Source organism: Pinus tabuliformis, chromosome 6, assembly GCF_031772625.1.
Source record: "Pinus tabuliformis cultivar Carrire ecotype Pingquan chromosome 6, CPIR1, whole genome shotgun sequence".
NCBI classification, from domain to species: domain Eukaryota; kingdom Viridiplantae; phylum Streptophyta; class Pinopsida; order Pinales; family Pinaceae; genus Pinus; species Pinus tabuliformis.
The window spans coordinates 1,415,536,021-1,415,555,265 of NC_142292.1; positions in this window are offsets into that span (position 1 = coordinate 1,415,536,021).

Sequence of the window (19,245 nt, forward strand, 5' to 3'; positions counted from 1 at the left end):
TTGCAGAGTTGATGTGTGACTTCCCGCGTGCTGACACGGAAACTGTGGCAGAGGAACCCATTGCAGACGAATCTCTGTTTCTCATCAGCACTTTAGATCTGTGGTATGGGGATATAATCGTCTATCTCCAAACCCAATCCTTTCAGCCCGAAGCTTCAAAATCGGAACATCGGAAAATTCGATTCCAGTCTCAACAGTACAAAATTATTGGAGATACGCTTTATCGTCGTGGGGCAGACTTGGTTTTTCGTCGTTGCTTAACTCATGAAGAGGCAGAAAGGGTTATGAATGACTGTCATTCTGGAGTGTGTGGCGGTCATATGTCTGGGTATGCCACAGCCCAGAAGGTGTTGCGTGCTGGCTACTTCTGGCCGTCCATGTTTAAAGATTGTATCATTGCGGTCCAAAAATGCCACAACTGTCAAGTGTTTGATCGCAAGATGCGCGCACCACCTGCTCCTCTCCACCCTATAATTGTCGTTGGTCCTTTTGCTAAATGGGGTATCGATTTTATTACATGTAACCCTCACTCGGCCGAGGGGCATGCATATATCATCCTTGTGGTTGATTATTTTACTAAGTGGGCCGAGTCGATGCCTACATTCGAGGCAGACGGCACGACAACTGTGATTTTCGTATTCAATCATATTATTGCTAGGTTTGGTGTCCCACAAGCGATAATCACTGACCATGGGCGCCATTTTCGAAACATTATGATGACAGAACTTACAGGCCAGCTTGGTTTACGTCATGATAGTTCTACTCCTTATTATCCCCAAGCAAACGGCTTGGTTGAATCCATCAACAAAGTTCTAGTTATCATGATCCGACGAATCATTGGTATTCATCGGTCAAATTGGCACAACATGTTATTTTCAGCGCTTTGGGCGTACCGAACCTCAGTGAAAACATCAACAGGGTTCACTCCTTTCCAACTAGTTTATGGTTTGGAAGCAGTGTTGCCCATTGAATGTGAAATCCCATCACTTCAAATGGCTGTCGAATTACTTCCAGCTACTTTCGAAGAGGAGAAGCATCTATTATACTTAGCTAATTTAGATGAGACTCGACGTGACGCTGCATTGGCAATCGAGAATCACGCAAAAAGGATGAAAGCTCAGTATGATCGCAACGTGACCCCTCGTAATTTTTCGGAAGGAGACCTAGTACTATTATATGATCAAGCTAATGATAAATTAGGTGCTGGCAAAATTTGTTCCTATGTGGCATGGGCCCTACATTGTTAAGCGAAAGCTAGCAAAAGGGGCCTATGAGCTGGTAGATTTTGATGGGGACTCTTTGGGTAAGCCCAGAAATGGACTTTACCTAAAGAGATATTATGCTTAAATGATGGGTATGGAGATTTAGTTAGGTTAGTTTTTCTTTCTAGCTGGTGTGTTTGTTAGTATAGACAGTGTGCTTAGCTTAGAGAGTGTGTTTTTAGTCGTTATTCTGGCTTATCTTGGTTTTACTCTTGATATTGCAGATGTCGACGCCTCTCCAAACGTACATTGGATTTGCTGATGGTCCTTGTCGTAGTACACAGAATATCTCTTCCGCAGCTTGGGTTATCTATTCGCCCTCTGACGAGTTAGTTTCTATGCATTGGGTGAGCCTCGGTCAAACAACAAACAACATTGCAGAATACAGTGCAGTGATTGAGTTATTATCTGAATCTATTTCGTTTGGGATTCGGAGTTTGATAGTGAGGTTAGATTCTGAACTCGTTGTATTACAGCTTAATAGAGTACATGCCATTAGAAATCCAGTGTTATTAATGTTATTTTTGAGAGTGCGCCTCTTGGAACGTGAATTTGCTTACATTGAATATCAACATATTCCAAGGTCATTAAATACATTAGCAGATGCAATTGCTTCTCGAATGTTAGACAGACATTTGCGATAATCATAAACGTAAATTTAAAAACATTTCATCATACATGTTTAACAAGATAAGCCGGTAATAATGATATATATATAGATAGGAGTGTGTCAAAAAATATACATCGTCTTCGATCATAGGTTTAAAAACACCTTATGATCGGCAAAAATGATAAGTACAAAAAACCAAAAATGTCACATGTGTCTACAAAAAGTGACTAGCCAATCACTGGTGGTGCTCTCTATACGACACCACTGCCCGCGCTATCCTACACAGGAACCTCCTGAAAGGTCTTGGGACTGCGACCACATAGCGCTGAAGTCAGATAGGAATATCGTCTATAGTCGTCTCTGGTATGTCCGCCGTGAGACGCTCTAGGTCCTGTTCCAACTCGGCTAAGGTCTCTGCGGCCGCATCCTGTGGGGCCGGTGCTGGTGCAACTGGTACTCTTCTCTCGAATGGCCGGAGATTGGCCGGACGCTGTGGACCTACATCTGCATTTTGAAAATTGTCACTGTCAGTTTTGAGGCGATATAAAAAACAAAAAAAAAAATTAAATAATTTAAAAACTTGTGAAAAATGAAGTACCTTTGTCATCCCATTGTTCTCCCTGTGGAAGAACCATGTCCGGATCACCGCGAAAATCTACTTCGGCATAAGGAAAATCCTGGATCGCAAAGACCTGGTCCTCCAACCAGTGAAAGTAACCCGCAGGAAATCAGACAACTCCCGCTCCCTCATCAAGATGCCGGGCCATCACCGCAACCCATCGCATCAACTTTGGCTCCCGAGGAGGCCCAGCTGCAACAGTGAGATGCTGTGGGATTAGCATCGGAACCCTCTCTAGGGCAAAGCTCACAACTAGAGGCCCATACCCAAAGGCCTTTAATTGCCCGTTCTTTGCCCTAGTCAGTTGGCCCTTCATATTGGCCAACACAGCGTCACACCAATTGAAAATGGTGCCTCGGTAGCAATCTATCGCCATCCGCATTTGGGACCCGGTGGCAATATGCAAGGCGGCTGCGTTGCAGAGTCTGGTAACTGTAAAGGCAATTACCATAAGTTCAGGTAGGGATATGTATTTGATTTCTATCCCTTTCTCCTGGTGCTGATTATTGCACCACTCTAGCCGGAGGCTAGCAAGGGATTGGCCACCCGGCCTAGTCCCAGACAGAGTCAGTTGCTCGCCCCTATTAGGCAAACCAGTGAGAAAATATATGTTGGAGGGTTCTATCTCGAGCTGGTGCCCTCCGATGTAGAAACATTGATCCTGAACGTTCCACCTTTCAACCAGCCATTCTAGGAATCGCACCTGGGCCCTCATGCCAGGTATGGCCCAGTATTTGTAGAGACCGCATGCCTTCAAAGCATCAATGGAAGGTTGATGATCTATTGCGGCCAAATCGACATCTTCGTGTTCTCTTTCGCGCCAATCAAGCATGGTGGGCAATCTACACACCAAAAACATTCATTAGAATTCATTAAATAAAAAATTAATGGTTTAGTTTTGAGATTTGGGGTTTTGAAATTGCTTTTCGCGGAGTACGCACCCCGCGTTCAGAAACAGAGCGTGGGTACGCAACTATTCTGAAGGTAGGCTGCGTACTCCTACCATTTTCCCATTAACGAAAACGTCGGGGTACGCAGGTCGCCCATGGGGCACCTGCGTACCCCGAAAAGCGGATCCTAAAACCCCAAAGCCCCCAAAAAATCAAACTAGGGCTTAAAATGAAATTCTAAACGGATGAAAACAAAGAGGAGGATGTTGTGAAATACCTGAAAGAGACGGCACTCAATTCCGACGGTCGGATTCTCCGCAAAGTCCACAGGAAGTTTCTTGCCAAAAGCCCTTTTCTCTCCCTCAACAATAAAATGGTAAAAATGACATGGTAAAAGGTCTTTTTAGAGGTTTTTTGGATGAATGAATGCTAAGTTTGTTTATTTTTCACCATGGAAGGATATTTCTCAATGCCTTTTTGCTTATCTTAAACAGGTATGAGTAATGTGTTGTTTTTGTGCAGGACAAAAGGACTTTCAGGGAAAATTATCATTTTTCACGAACCAAAACATCAGAGTCATCTTTTAAGCCCTTTTCTGACTCCTAAAACATGAAAAGATTGCCGAGCGTTTCTTTTACACTCGTTAAAACGGAATTAAAAGACGGTCCCCTTATAGCTCTTTTCTGACCGTAAAAACAGAAAAACATTGCCGGGTTTTTGTCGTTTCAAACTCGATACTGGAAATAAAACGACGTGTCCTTGATCGCTTTTTACTTTTCAGGTCAGAGGCACTAATCATGAAATTACTCCTTGGTCACAAGACTAAGCGGTTCTCTCAAGTATTATTTTATACTTTTTCGGGCTTGGGAGACACAACTTTACGAAAAAGTTCAACCTGGAGTCTTCTTAAGTTTTTTCAGACTCTCTAAAAATGAAAAACGCCGAGTTTCTCCTATACTGGACTCGTTAAAATTTCACAGTAAAGGACCTGTTCGATTACAAACAGGAACGGACCACTCCTTCTTAGGGTTCGAATCAAAACTAAGTTGGACTCATCCGAAGGATGAGCTTATAATCAAGCATATGTTATCCTCCTCAAGCTTGTAAAAAATAAAGAGGTACTTGCCAGAAATGGTGGGGGAAAAGAGAGAAAAATGAGCCCATTTGTTATCCTTTGTCTCAGAAGAAGCCTTATTACCACTCTTGAACACGACACTTTTCATTCACCTGGGTTGGGAAGTCCTTTGCCTCACAGTTGATCAAACCACATTGAAAGTCTTTAGCCGGGTATTAACTTTGGGTCAAATGTCACCAAGCCATCTGTCGTGTCGTTATGTGTTCAAGAGGTCTCTGTAATAAACATTCATCTGCAAAATACTCGTCATCCATTTTTGACCATCCCTGAGTCAGTCCTTACAGCTACATTTCTTCAACTTGATCTATGATTTCGTGTTGTGGGCTTGCCTGCAACGGGTCGCTTTCTATCAACATCAGCACATTATCTAGAAAGATGACCTAGGAATCGTCAGTACCTTGAAGTCTGCATGCATCAATGGCAGGTTTCTCGCCTTTGACGACAGTTTACATCATTAACTTTCGATCGAAGGATTCCGTGAAATGTTCGACATCAACTCATTCATTCACATCTCATGGATTGTACTGGGTACTTTGAGAACCATTGACATCACTGGTGGTCTCTCTCACGCTTGTTAACAGTTAACATCATTGACTGGTAATCAAGTGGTTTCTACCATGTTCGACATCAACTCATTTATTCACATGGATAGAATCGTACCTATTCGGGAAGTAGAAATGAAGACCCTGGATCTAGTTTCCACCATCCAGGCTGCGAGGAGTTTTGTATTCATTATACAGTAGACTAACTATAAACAGATGGCTGCGTCAATACTGTGTCTACAAAAGTCTATAATTATGATGTACTGCAGAATCATTCCTGTATCAGAGCAGTAGATAGTCAATTAGTTAAAGTTTTCAATCTGAGTATGGGAATGCCTACCTCAGTGATGATATGATCATATATATGTATTTTGTGTTGAATACTTGCAGGTTCCGACTGGGCTCTCCACAAGATAATCCTTGAAATGATAAAGTACTTCACCCTTCCTAGATGATATGAAACCCTTATATACTACAGGCTTCGCACTTTAGGGGGCAATCTGTTACACTAAAATTTGTCACCATGACTATTTGCAGTTAGTATGGCTTCATCAACTGTCATACTATCCTCCTTGGCAAGCCTCATACCTCTGCTCTCCATGTCAAACTCCAAGAAAGAGAGAAAGTCATTAAAAATCTATATATCTCTGGGTACGCAGTTTCTCTTAGCCTTACCTGCGTGTACGCACTCCAAGTTCACAATACCTGCATACTTGTACGCTCTGTCTATAAAGCAATGGGTGCGTACTCCTGTAAAGGTCAAAAGGCACAAGTTTCACTCCCAAAAAGTTACTTGTGGTCATTTCTAGAGCATTCTAGAAGCTTGTTTGACGTGTATGAAGCACCTCCAGATGGTTCATGTATCCCTACCAAAGAGGAACTTATCCCATCAAGAGGGGAGCTATCCCATCCAAAGAGGGGCTTATCCCATTGATGGTGGACCTGAATAACTTCCTCTAGAGCACTATAAATACAGGCATTGGGCCAAAGGGAGGGGAGGTTGAAAGCTGAACATTCCTAAGGGTAGATGCTGCTGGAATTAGGACTCCCTTGTAAAGCTTGAGAGGAGAGATTCCCATCCTTTCCTAGCCTTATTTGAGAGTGGGTGAGCTGATCAAAGTAAAGGAAAACTCTTGCTGGACCCTAGGAGGGACTTGCACAACACCAAGGCTCAGGTTGTAATGGTTCCTTTTGTTACCTCTTAATACAAATGAACTTATTTTTCTCAACAGATTGTTATTCATGGTTTGTTTCATATACTCCTTGGTCTGTATGATGGATATGTATTGTTTTATGAGTTTATCAGGTGCTATTTAATCTTTTGGCTTGTTAGTGAATGCAGGTTTCGAAGAGAAGGAGGAGCTCATCCGAATCGGCGAGACTGGACTACTACAAAGCGTTGGACTAAAGGTATGTTAAAGATCCCTTGATTACTTGTATTCTCAATGCATGTTTAGAGAAAGGTAGTGTTTATTTGTCTTGTTTGTCACTAGAAAGCTTTTGCTTCTAGGGAGGTCGGTTGTGTCCGCACTATCGACTCTTTCCGCGTGACAAGTAGTAAATAAAGGTGTATTTACATTATTTGAAGATTGTGAAGAAATTTCAGAGGCAACAGCAGTGAGGGTAGCTAATTCAACTGATTTTTGAGGGTAAGCATCATCTATATGGCTTATCAATGTGGAGGTTAAAGCTTCTAACTTCTCAAAAGTATCCAACACAATTTTATCTAAATCTGGATGTATAGGCACCTTTTACAACTCAATGAATTGAATAAAATTAGGGTCTAACACAGTTTCATGAATCACATTCTCTGATTTAGTTCTAAACAATGAGAGGTCAAATGACAAATCAAATGGAATTTCCTCTAAAGTTGATAATTCCTCGGGGAGTGAATTTGCTTTAAGTAACTAGCTACTACTTGCCTGAGATTCTACCCTTTTTTGTTTTCTTAAAATCCTGTTTGGGTCGTCAACTATGGTAGCTGGGTTTGGATTTGGATTTTCCCTGGTATATTGGGTCTTATTGGGAGCCAGAATTTCAAATTTTTAATTGTTTTTATGAAACTTTTTAACAACACTCTAAAAATGACCTTAAGGGGCACAAGATGAAATTTAAGGTTTCCTTAAAGTTTTATTACACTAAGGATCAAAGTTCCCCAATATAGTCGCCAATATGTTAGCACTCCAATATTTCTCTAGAGTTGTTGGAGAAAGAAATAATTAGAGGTAACCACAAACCAACTTTGGAGATTAGGATCTAGCTTTCCTAATTCTCAGAGAGGGCTCTCTCTTTTTTATTTAACTTTGTTTAGTTATTTGATTTTAGGCTAGTTATGATTTCACTTGGGTTTTGACTTGAATTTGGTGGTGGGATCACTTACTTAGATGAAAAGAGGGATGTCTTATACCATTGGGGTATGGGGTCAAATGTCAGGAAAACAGGACTGGATCAAGTTCTAAAAACAGTGTCTACAGGGCAAGATAACAGAGTTACTTTAGATCTTAAGGCTGGATGGTGAAGTGGTTTTCAATTGGATCATATTGGGTCATATTGTTTCAAAGCATGGTATTAGAATTGATCCTGACAGAATACAGGCCATCCTACAAATGCCTCATCCAAGAAATGTAAAATAATTGCAAGCCTTTTTGGGTAAGATCAACTTCCTAAGGAGATTTATCCCAAACTTGGCAGAATTGGTCAGATTACTTAATAACATGCTTAAAAAGGATTCTAAGGTAAAGTGGAATGTGGAAGCAAATCAAGCGTTTGAAGGAATCAAACTAGCCCTCACCCAAACCCCAGTCCTGACAAACCCTCAATTTGATAGAGACTTCATTATATTTTCCTTTGCTTCCCAACACACAATTGCTGCTGTCTTATTACAAAAAGATGATCAAGGGAATGAAAAACCTATTGCTTTCTTTAGCCGAGCACTAAGAGATGCACCTCTCAAATACCAGATCATGGAAAAACAAGCTTATGCTTTAGTAAAAGCCATCAAAGATTTCAGAATTTACATCCTATACTCTCATGTCATTGCCTATGTACCAAATGCTATTGTCAAGGATATTTTGACCCAAGAAAATTTAGAGTGTAGAAGAGGAAAATGGATTGCAAACATCTTAGAATTTGACATTGAGATAAGACCTACAAAACTGATAAAGGGCCAAGGTTTGGCCAAACTAATGTCTGAAACAAATTTCCAAGCCCTAGACATAAATCAACTGGACAATGAATCGGAGCTGGCGACTCCAAAGATCAATGTTGCCTTTGAACAATCCTCTTGATATTCTGACATATATTATGTGTTGCAAAACCTGTGTGCTCCCCCAAGATTGTCCAGAACTAAATGTAGGTTCCTAAAAATGAAAGCTTCAAGATTTTGTGTCATGGATGGCAATTTGCTATGGAAAAACCATGAGGGTATATTGTTAAACTGCTTAATTGAGAATGAGACTAACAATGTCATGAAAGAATTTCATGCAGGTGATTGTGGTGGACACTTGTATTGGAAGTCCACTGTGGATAAGATACTGAGGGCTGGTTACTATTGGCCCACTTTGTTCTCTGATGTTAAAAATTTCACTACCTCATGCCCTAAGTGTCGAATGTTTGAGGGAAAGAGAAAGTTACTGCCACTTCCTTTGAGGCCTATTGCAACAGAGAGACCTTTTCAACAATGGGGCTTGGATTTCATTGGGGAAATTCATCCCTCATCTTCAGGCCAACATAGATGGATCCTCATAGCCACAGACTACTTCACCAAATGGATTGAGGCCATCCCATGTAGACAGGCAAATGATTCAACTATCATTCAGTTTTTGGAGAATAACATATTGTCTAGATTTGGTTGCCCTAACAAGATAATAACAGACCATGCTGCTGCTTTTAGATCCAAGAAGATGGTGAACTTCTGCCACAAATTTCATATTACTTTGGGCCATATCACTACATACTACCCTCAAGGAAATGGCTTAGCTGAATCATCAAATAAAAGCCTTGTAAACATCATAAAGAAGGTGTTGGAAGAAAATAAGAAGAATTGGCATAAGAAGCTTGTGAATGCCTTATGGGCAGATAGACTAACAACCAAGAGATCCATTGGGGTCAGCCCATATGAGTTAGTCTATGGATTAGAAGCCAAATTTCCTTCATCACTAGGGGTTCCTATTATGAAACTGCTTCAAGAAAGTCAAGCTGAGCCCAATGACATGCAAAGAAGGATCAATCAAATAATATGTTTGTAGCAAACTAGAGACCAAGTTTATAGCAGAGTTCAAGTTTTACAAGAAAAGTTAAAGAAAGCTTTTGATAGAAGGACTAAGGCTGAAGATTTCAACATTGGTGACAAAGTCCTCAAGTGGGATTCAAGAAGGGAAGATAAAGGAAAACATGGAAAATTTGATTCTCTTTGGAGAGGACCATTTGTTATCCAAGCAGTGTAAGGAAACAACACTTACTTCCTAAAAAATCTGGATGAAACTGACTTGGATGAAGGTCCTGTGAATGGCAGGATGTTGAAGCACTATTTTGACTACTTCCCATGCATATAGTTTGACCCTCCCTTGTACATTATAGGGCGTATATATTACTTTCTGTTAACATGTATAAAATGCAGCTTCCCAAGTTTTGTAAGTTATCAGCAAAAGGAAAATAAGTTCAGAGATATACCAAGATGGGAGGGGCACAATTTTGAGATTTCAAGGAGGAAAACTCCAAGTTTTGGTAAAAGGAGTCAAGGGCCAAGGCATTCTGACTTGTTGTTCTTGGTCTTTCAAATGGAAAAACCATCCCCATGTGGAGCCACTGTTAGATACCTATACCAATAGGTTTCATATTTCATGATTGGCAAAGAAAGTTCCAAATATGCTCTGCTTTGGTGATGCAAAGATCCCATATTTCCAAAAGAATGCAATATGTGTACATAGCTTGATGTTAAGTGAATTTTGGATGGATGGTCCCACAGCCTAATCTGGATCATGCCATGTTTCAATTTCTTGTCATAAGAATAGAGAAAGAAGCCTGTCCAAACTACTTAATCTTGGCAGGCCAGTAGTTAGGTAGAGAATTAAGGTTCCCAACTGCTTAATCTGGGGCCTTGGAGGTAATAAGGTTAGTTGTAGATAGAAAAGCAAAGAAAAAGGCAAAAAGAAAAGAAAAGAACAAGTGAGGGTTTGCTAGTCCAAGTGCACCCTCTATGAAGAAACAAAAAATGCTAGGGAAGTAGATGGGTAGGTAGATGGGGTTGCAGAAGTGTCAACTCTTTTCAATTTTGTTTGTCTAAAGCAAGAAAACTTCATTGGATAGAGAAGCTCCTCTTCTCTATCATTTTTGCAGCATCACCATGGAGCATGTCTAACCCCCTGATTACCCCATTACACTCATTACTAACATCCCAATACTACCTATGCTCATGGAAGAAGTCAAAGTCTTTTGTTGGTTCTTGTTTCTTTAAAAGCCACATTTCTTGTGTAAAAATTCTTTTCATTTTGATCTACTTCCTAAACTAAGTTGATTTCATATAAAACTTAATGTTTTCCCCCCTCATCCACCTTTTCCACTCATACTAACTGCTAATCTATCACTATTTAACTCCCTATACCCCCTATTCCCCTTATTACTATGTAAATTATGCAAAAAACCCAAAAAAAAAAATCTATATATCCCCTCCCCGAGCATTATAGCTCTATGTATCGTTTCGAATGTTTTCAAGCGCTAAAACATTGAGCGCGACCCAAAGAGCGCTAAAAAATTAATCTTGGAAATAAACCAAGATCTGCTTGGTTTATTAACCTAACTCTGTCTCAACGCGTGAACCTGATGTTGTAAATAAACCTTTGAAAAACCCAAACGACCCCTTTTTAACCCGTAACACTGTTAAAAACCCGCAAAACCCACTTTTTCCAATGTTCCGCCGGGGGCATATTTCAACGAATAATAATATTTTATTTGCCCCGCCTGACCGTATCGCCCTGAAAGCTTGCCCTCCCGCCAGCCGTCGGATCTGGGCTTTCCCATCCGACGGCCCTCATCAATTTCAGAGCGGCCCCGATATACTGCCGTTAGCTTCCGAAAAATGACGTCCGCTGACGTACACACGGGGGCACGCGTCTCCATATTACTGGATCGGGCCAGCCTCTGACAATCCCGCTTCCGTATGAATAGCGGTGTGATATGAAACTTCTTACCACTCCCGGTTTTCCGCTGACCGGTCATGCCAACGTCATGCCACCTCACCGCCTCATCAGCGCCCCCGCCCGCCATCGCTCCAAGCTGTCACGCCACCTATGCAGTCCCCGTGGACCACTCACAGGCCGCCACGTCACCCGATGACGTCATGCTGACGTCACCCGACGCTGACCCCACCTAATAATGTCATGCTAACGTCATCCAAATTTTCGCGCCAACGCCAAAAAGTCCATATTTGGCCGAATTTTCTGGTGCATTTTTTCTGTGTTTTTCTGCTCTGCCTCCTGCATGTATTTTCACGTCCTTTGCTACCGCACCTTGCCAAGACCATTCAGAGCTGCTGCCGCCCAGAATTCGACTGCAACCAAGCTCAAATATCGCCATTAAACCAGGTATTTGTCAATTCCCCAACTGCGTGCTCTGTTTCGTCCTGCATTGTTAAAAAACCATTAAAATTGACCATTTTCCCTGGAGAAATAGGCTTGTTACGCCTTAAAACCAATTCCATCAGTTTTTAACCGGCCAATTGTGCCCAATTACACCCCTGTTGCTCTGAAACAGGCTGTAATTCAGCAAATTACTTAACCTACCATGCAGGATGGTATTTCTCCCAAAATAGTCGAAATTTAACCCAAATTCGCTTGTAAAGCATGGATACACCAATAGCACCTATTGCCCTGACTATTGCTCCATTGGATTCCCCTCAGAGAGAGTTGGAGTGGAAACCATTAGCAGATAAAGATTACCAAATATCAGAGGAAATGCTAATGAATAGCAAGTATCACATTCACTTGCTAAATGAATTGAAAATTAAGCATAATAGTGGAACTAATATATTGGGCATTTGGGACTCTTTCCTCCCCATCTTCAAGATCCCTCAGGTCAATATGTTTCCTGACCTAATCCACCGGTGTGCTGCCTGCTATGACCCCACTCAGAGGGCTGTGCTTGACCCTTCAGGCTCAGTTGTTTTTTATGTCACCCCTACAGCCATTAGAGAGATGCTAAACTTCAAAACTGCTAAGAAATTAGTTCCTTTATCACTGATGGATCTGATAAAACAGGGAGTTAAACTGACAGATGCTCAAATCACCAAGATAAATCAATTGTTCATTAATTCAACCTCTGAGACCATGAAGTACCCTCCCATCCATTATGTATACCTAAATCAATTGGGCACAGACCTTGTAGACATGATTAGTCCCATATTGGGCTATAATTCAATAGAAATTATTGATGAAACTATGCTGGTGATAATGGCCATGTTTTCCCCTGGTAAGCCCCCAATCTGTTATGACTATGCCACTTACATCTCCAATAAAATACATGAGCAATTGATAGACTTGGAAAGAGAAAGGGTGTTCAGATACACCTCCTATATCTATCATTTAATCCTATACTATCAGCATGAGAAATTTCCTTTTTCTGTGAAAAGAATGGATGCACAAGGCAATCCAAGGTCAGTGGTCTATTGGTCCTCTATTTTCCACGATAGGTCTTGTTCCGCTTACACTTATTGTGAGTTTATAGACCTCTTCATCCACCCAGCCATGTCTTTGCTTCTGAGCTCACCTCCTCCAAGACTAACTGATGAGATGCAGAGAATTCTTCAGCTGTCCAAGGTATACAGCATTGGGGATTGGTATTTTTACCAAAACCACACAGTTATCAGAATATATGGGTGTGAGTTGGCCCCATACAAATTGCCCAGATATGTGCCTATGAGATTATTTGCCCTTGAGTATTTCAGGCAATTTGGGAATGCTGATGTACTCCATTTTTCAAGCAAGGGCAAGAAAGCACAGCTTAAAGTCAGAAACCAATTAGGCCCCTTCATCTACAATAAAAGGGAGGAAGCTTGGCAAGAGGCAGATAGAATGCTAAATGGCCTTGGCTTACAGACCAGCTTCCTTTGGATACCATACGACCCCACTCATTTCATAAGCTTAAGAAGGGTTAGATATAGGCTGGCCAGTTATGATCACGTAAGGTTGCCTCACATAGAAAAATATGCAAATCAACTAGAATGGAGGGAAGGCACCTTAGAAGAGGCTACTACACAAGAAGAATTAGCTCAAAGAGGAATAAGAAATCTCCAAAAGTTGACTGAATTAGAGCTTTATTCACAGGTATTTCCTCTTCCACGCACTCAAGTGGGGTCAGCTACCTCATCATCCACAGCTCCACAAAAGGCAGTCCAAGCCCCAATTACAGCAGAGACTTCAGCCAAGGATAAAGGCAAGGAAACAGAACAGCAAGAGGCCCCTGAAGAGCAGCAATCAGCCCAAGAAGAACAGCCTGAAAATCATCCTGAACAGCAGGAAGAAATGGCACAGGCTCCTGGTCCTAATGATGAGAAAATGCTAGAAAAGGAGGCCCCAGTACAGAATGTTACAGTGGAGACTTCGGTGCTCCAAACCCCTATCAATGAAGAGAGGGGTAAGAAGAGAGATAGAGAGTAACAGACTCCCCTTAGTACCGCAACATCACAGCAAGGGGAAAAGAGACAAAGGCTCAATCCTTTTTCAAAGGAGGAGATGCCTTTTGGTCAAACACAGATGGATCCCCCCGGCACAGAGGTATCAGCTAGCTCATTACAGCAAGAGTAGCAAAGAATACTTGAAGGAGAGGTCAGCTCCTCAGGGCAACCAAGAAAGGGTGAGTCTAGCATAAAGAAACAATTAATAGACATCAAGGCTAGAAATGAGCCAGTGAGGTTACAGCTGTACAATCGCTTGTTGAAAATGACTCCTACAAACCAGCAGAGGTTGATGTCTGCATATGATGTGCAAGAGGGAAAAATGATAATGAGCCATTTCATGCCCACAGCGCTGCAGCCACAGTCTGCAGCTGATTATATAAGAACAAACCTGGAAATCTTGTCCAAGGACATCCACCCAATGGATCAAATTGAATTGCACAAGCAAACGGGTGAGATGGTGTATGCCACTCTTGCAGATAAAACATTGATAAATTATAGATTGCAGAATTCTTTGAATAATACCACTGCACAATTGGAGTTACAAAAGGCATCCTCCCAGGCTAAAGACAACAGGATCAGGTCTCTGGAGGAAATAATTATAGAGCTCGGGCATGACCCAAAGGATCCCAAAGCTGTGCAGGCACTGCTAAAAGAAAGAGATGCAGATATTGCAGCTTTGAGAAAGATGGTGAAGATCCCAGCAACCCTTCACCCCCAAAAAAAGAGGTTGCTCAGCAGACGAAAGACCAGGATACAACAGCCATGCTGATAACACTACATCAGCAACTGGCCCAAACAGAAGGTAAATTGGTAGAAACAGAGGCTGCACTGCAGGAGGCACTAAAGCAGAAAGAGGGAGGCCAGCCATCTCAACCCCCTCAGCAAGTCATAAACCTTGAGGAGTCCCCACAAACTACTGCTCCTCCCATAGGGCAGACAGCTCAAACAGCTCCATCAACATCAGCACCAGCAACGGCCCCAGAACAGGCTCCAAGCCTAGACATGCAAAAGATGATGAAGGAGATTCAAATCCTAGAAGCCCAGATGGCAGAGCTGAATGAAGCCAAGGAGAAATTGGCCACACTCAATGAGAAACATGATAAATCTAAGCAACAGGTGGCAGAAAAGACAAGGGAAGTAAGGACCTTGCAAAGAAAAATCAAAGATCTAGAGAAAGAGATGGCCATGGGCAAAGCAATAACGGAGCTCAAGAAAATCATATGGTTAAAGATTGGTCAATCAATCACAGACCAATGGCAATATATAGAGACCATCCATGAGCAAATGGATTTGCTGGGCACGGCTTATGCAGAAAGTCAAAAAGCCAGAGCTTCTCTAGGAAGTATGCCAGATGTAGCTACTAGAATGATCAATGTGTTGAACAACAGAACTGGCATACAGTTAGCAAACATGGGTACCAGAGATAGAACTAATACAATTCTGCTGATCAAAAGGGTACTCACCCTCAAAAACTATGTACAGGCACTAGAAAGAAAATGTCAGGACATTCAAGCAGAGGTAAATACTTTTGGTGCCAAGATCACAACATTATATGACAGGGGACTCCCCATTTTACTAAACAGCGCAGGAAGGCTATCTTCTCATGAGCAATATGAAAAAAGAGTCGACAACTACATCACTGATCAGTTGACTACCTCATCTAGCACTTCGGAAGAAACTGGGCCGCCCACAGGACAAGAGCTGTATGATAAACTGGAAAATCTGTTTTTTATAGAACATGAAATCAATCATCTGTTTGCAGTCCCCCCTAATTACTACAAATATACAGATGCTGATGAAACATTACACAAGATGCAAAGGCATCAGATGCCCACTGATCAATGGTGGACAGATATGATAAGGACTTTGCTGTTATTTGATAAAATAATTCAATCAAATGCATTTTACAGCAAGCAGAGAATCAATAAAGAAGTCACAGATCAACAACCACAGGTCAAAGATTACAGGTCAACATCCCAAAGGCATCAGAGCTGCAACGTGTCATCTACAACAGCCGTCGTCAGCAAGAGCCGTCCAAGAATTAACGCAGCCGGCCCTTGCGCCCAAAAGTCATCATCAACTGACAAACAGCAAACAGCTGTTATGTACCTTTACTACAGGCTTTAAATTTTGTAAATAACTTCACTGTACAAAGTTGGTATAGATAGTTATTGCTCAATAACTATCATTCTAGATATTTTACTTGATATTTTTGTATAAAATCTCCCCCACACAATTCATTTGGGGGTTGTTGTTTTCTTGTTACAAAGGAGAACTCGGCTGTAATCTCTGGAGAAATAATAGAGAAAGGCTTTGGGGTTTGCAGAAATTGGTCTTACTAATGCTTGCTGTCTTGGAATTACTGAATGCTGCAGGATTCTAGTGCTGTGTCTTGATATAATAAGTTTTCTCTATCTCTTTTCATGTTTATCATCAGTTTAACTCATATCTTTCACATGTTAATCTAAACTTAGGAAGAAAGAAAAAGAATAGCTCAGGATTTGTCCATGGAGACACCCTGATTTCAATCTGTCTTTGCTATAAATGTTTTCTATAGGCTCAGCTGTTTAATTGGAATTCTTAACTGCTCTATTAAACCCTGAATCTTTCACAGTTTCTATTTAGTAATTCATGTATGCTACTAATTAGAAATTGCTGTTCAATTTTGTTATCATACTATCTGTAATTCCATCTCCCACTGTTTCACTCACCAATCAGAATTTATATCAAGAATAGTCATCTAGCCTTGCAGCAAAACTTTCCCATTACAGGCACCAGGACTGTCCCAAATCTCTGACTCCATATGCCCAATGGACTAACATCTCCCAAACATTTCATGCCCTTCTCACAACAACATTTCACAACCAAAACTTTAAACAAAAAACTAAACCCATAACTAGCCTAAAATCTTTACAAAACAAAGCTAAAATTTAAAGAGAGAGCCCTCTCTGATTTCAGGCAGGCTAGGGCCTGTAATCCAAAGATTGGTTAGTGGTTACTCCGGCCGTATTCCCTTGGGAGTCATAGGGAACCACCTGGGTGTTAACATAAATGGCGAATCCACTGGGGACATCAATTTCATAAACCTCTGTTTGGTATTCAACGCTGTAGATAAAGTCTGAAGGAAAGCCAGAAAGCCTTGGAAACTGCCTCTGCTTTGCATTTGCAGGAGTATATAAAAGCTTCCTCAGTCAATATCTATTCAGTCTTAAGTCTCATACAGTTAGTTTATACCTGGTCAGTCCCTTTAAACATTCATACATCTTAGAAAACTTTCCATAAGAAGATCTTAGAAGGTTGGCTCCTAAAAAGAAAACCCAGCATACAAGATCTAATCCTGATCCAAATCCATCACCTGAGTTCCAAAACCCAAATCTGATTTCAAGAATACATAAAAAACAAAGGATAGAAGAAACATTTTCAGATTCAGGTTCTGAAACAGGTGTTCACAGTGAGATTCCAACCCCTGCTAAGGTTTCTCACCATCCTCATACCACAGTTCAACAATCTCCTAGTTCTTCTTCCACCCCACATAGTGCCTCGTCAACTCCTCCATTAGTTACACATATCCCTGTTATCCCCTTTCCCCCACTTGTCCCATTCATCCCTGTTATTCATATTGTCCCTCCAAACATGGCTAATAGATATGCTCCACTGCAGTTACCGGCCAATCCAGCTCCTATGCCTCAAGACTACCAAAGCAAGATCTCATACTTTGATGGTACTGGCTCTTATCCAGCCCTTCAACATACTAAGAAAATGCAAGACTACTTTGAAAACTACGAAATAGATGATGATGGGGTTAGAATGAAAATTTTTGTACAAAGCCTAACAGGAGATGTAAGAACATGGTTTAGGTCACTTCCAATAAACTCTATAGCTGACCCTGAAGCCCTGTATCAAACATTTATCAACAGATGGGAGAAGAAAAAGGACCCACTTCATATTTTAGTCGAATACAATACAATCAAAAGAGGTCCACAAGAAACTGTTCTGGACTACTGTGCTCGATTTAACAATGTCTATAATGCTATTCCCCAAAATCTTAGACCCCCATCGGATCTGGCCCTATATACCTTCCCTAATGGATTTGATTCAGATATGGCATACCAATTAAGAGAAAGGGCTCCCCGAACTTTAGCTGAAATGCAGGACATAGCAGTTAGTGTAGAAGCCAACCTGATAGCGAAGAGAAATAGGACAAGAACGGAGAGAAAGACTACCTTTAAAGAAGAGCCTTCAGGCTGGGATCAGAAACTGGATGCAATAATCAATGGTATGCAAAGATTAGGTGAGAGAGTGGAGTCAGTTGAGAGAAAATCATCATGGGAAAGCCCACAAAATAATCCTGTCAGAAATCCAAATTTTAGGAGAAACCAAAATCAACATGCTGGAAAGGCAAGCCCTGAAAATGAGGTCAGACCTCCTTTCCAAGAAAATTATGCTGAGACGTCTACTTCTAATGAGCAAATAGATGACACCCACATCAATTTGATGGGTTTGAATGATGAACAGCAAGTTTTCCTGACTCAAAAAGATTAGGAAGAAGATGAAGTAAAGCAATTTCAAACAAAATCAGGTGAGTCTTTTGACTTTAAGCAAGGATATGATACAATTGTTTTTGAAGTTCATAAACAATACAAACTAAGAAGTAGAACCATAAATGTGTCACAGCCTGAAAAAGTAAAAGACAACCAGCAATCTAAGAAATCTACCATTTCAGAATCCAAAGACAAATCTGATCCTATCACTAATGAAGTCACAGTGGAGGATATCACTGAAACATATGCCTCAAATCAACAGCCATCAGTTGCACTTCCTTTACATACGAATTCAAACAACCCTCCTCAAAAGATGGGTAAAAAGGACAAACCCCAAAATCAGACACAGAACCAAGAGGAACCCTCTAAAAGGTCAAATGACAAAGAAAAAATGGTCAACCAGAATGCTAAAATTCAAACTGAAAAACCTTTTGACTTTGAGTCTGAAATTGGTAAATTGAAAATAGCCATACCCCTTGCTGAATTAGCCAAACATGACATTTACAAACAACAAATTAAAAAGTCCCTTCAATTGACAAACAATAAAGATGATGTTAATGTGTTGGATGATACCCCACAATTACTTTTTGGCCCTGAGGTTGATGGAAAAACAGCAGGTAATGGAATTTTACCTTTTTATGTCAGCCTGCATATCCATGACAAGATACTACACAATGCCATGTTTGATTCTGGGGCATCCCATAACCTTATGCCCAAATCTGTGATGGAGAGACTGAATTTAGACATAACAAGGCCATACAAGGACCTATTTTCATTTGACTCCAGTCAAGTTAAGTGTTTAGGTTTGATAAAGGATTTATGTGTTTCCTTGGTTCAATATCCAAATAAAACAATTTTAATGGATGTGGTGGTTGCTGATATCCCACCAAAATATGGAATGTTATTATCAAGATCATGGGGTGCTAAACTTCAAGGCTCCCTTCAATTAGACATGTCCTATGCCACCATCTCTGT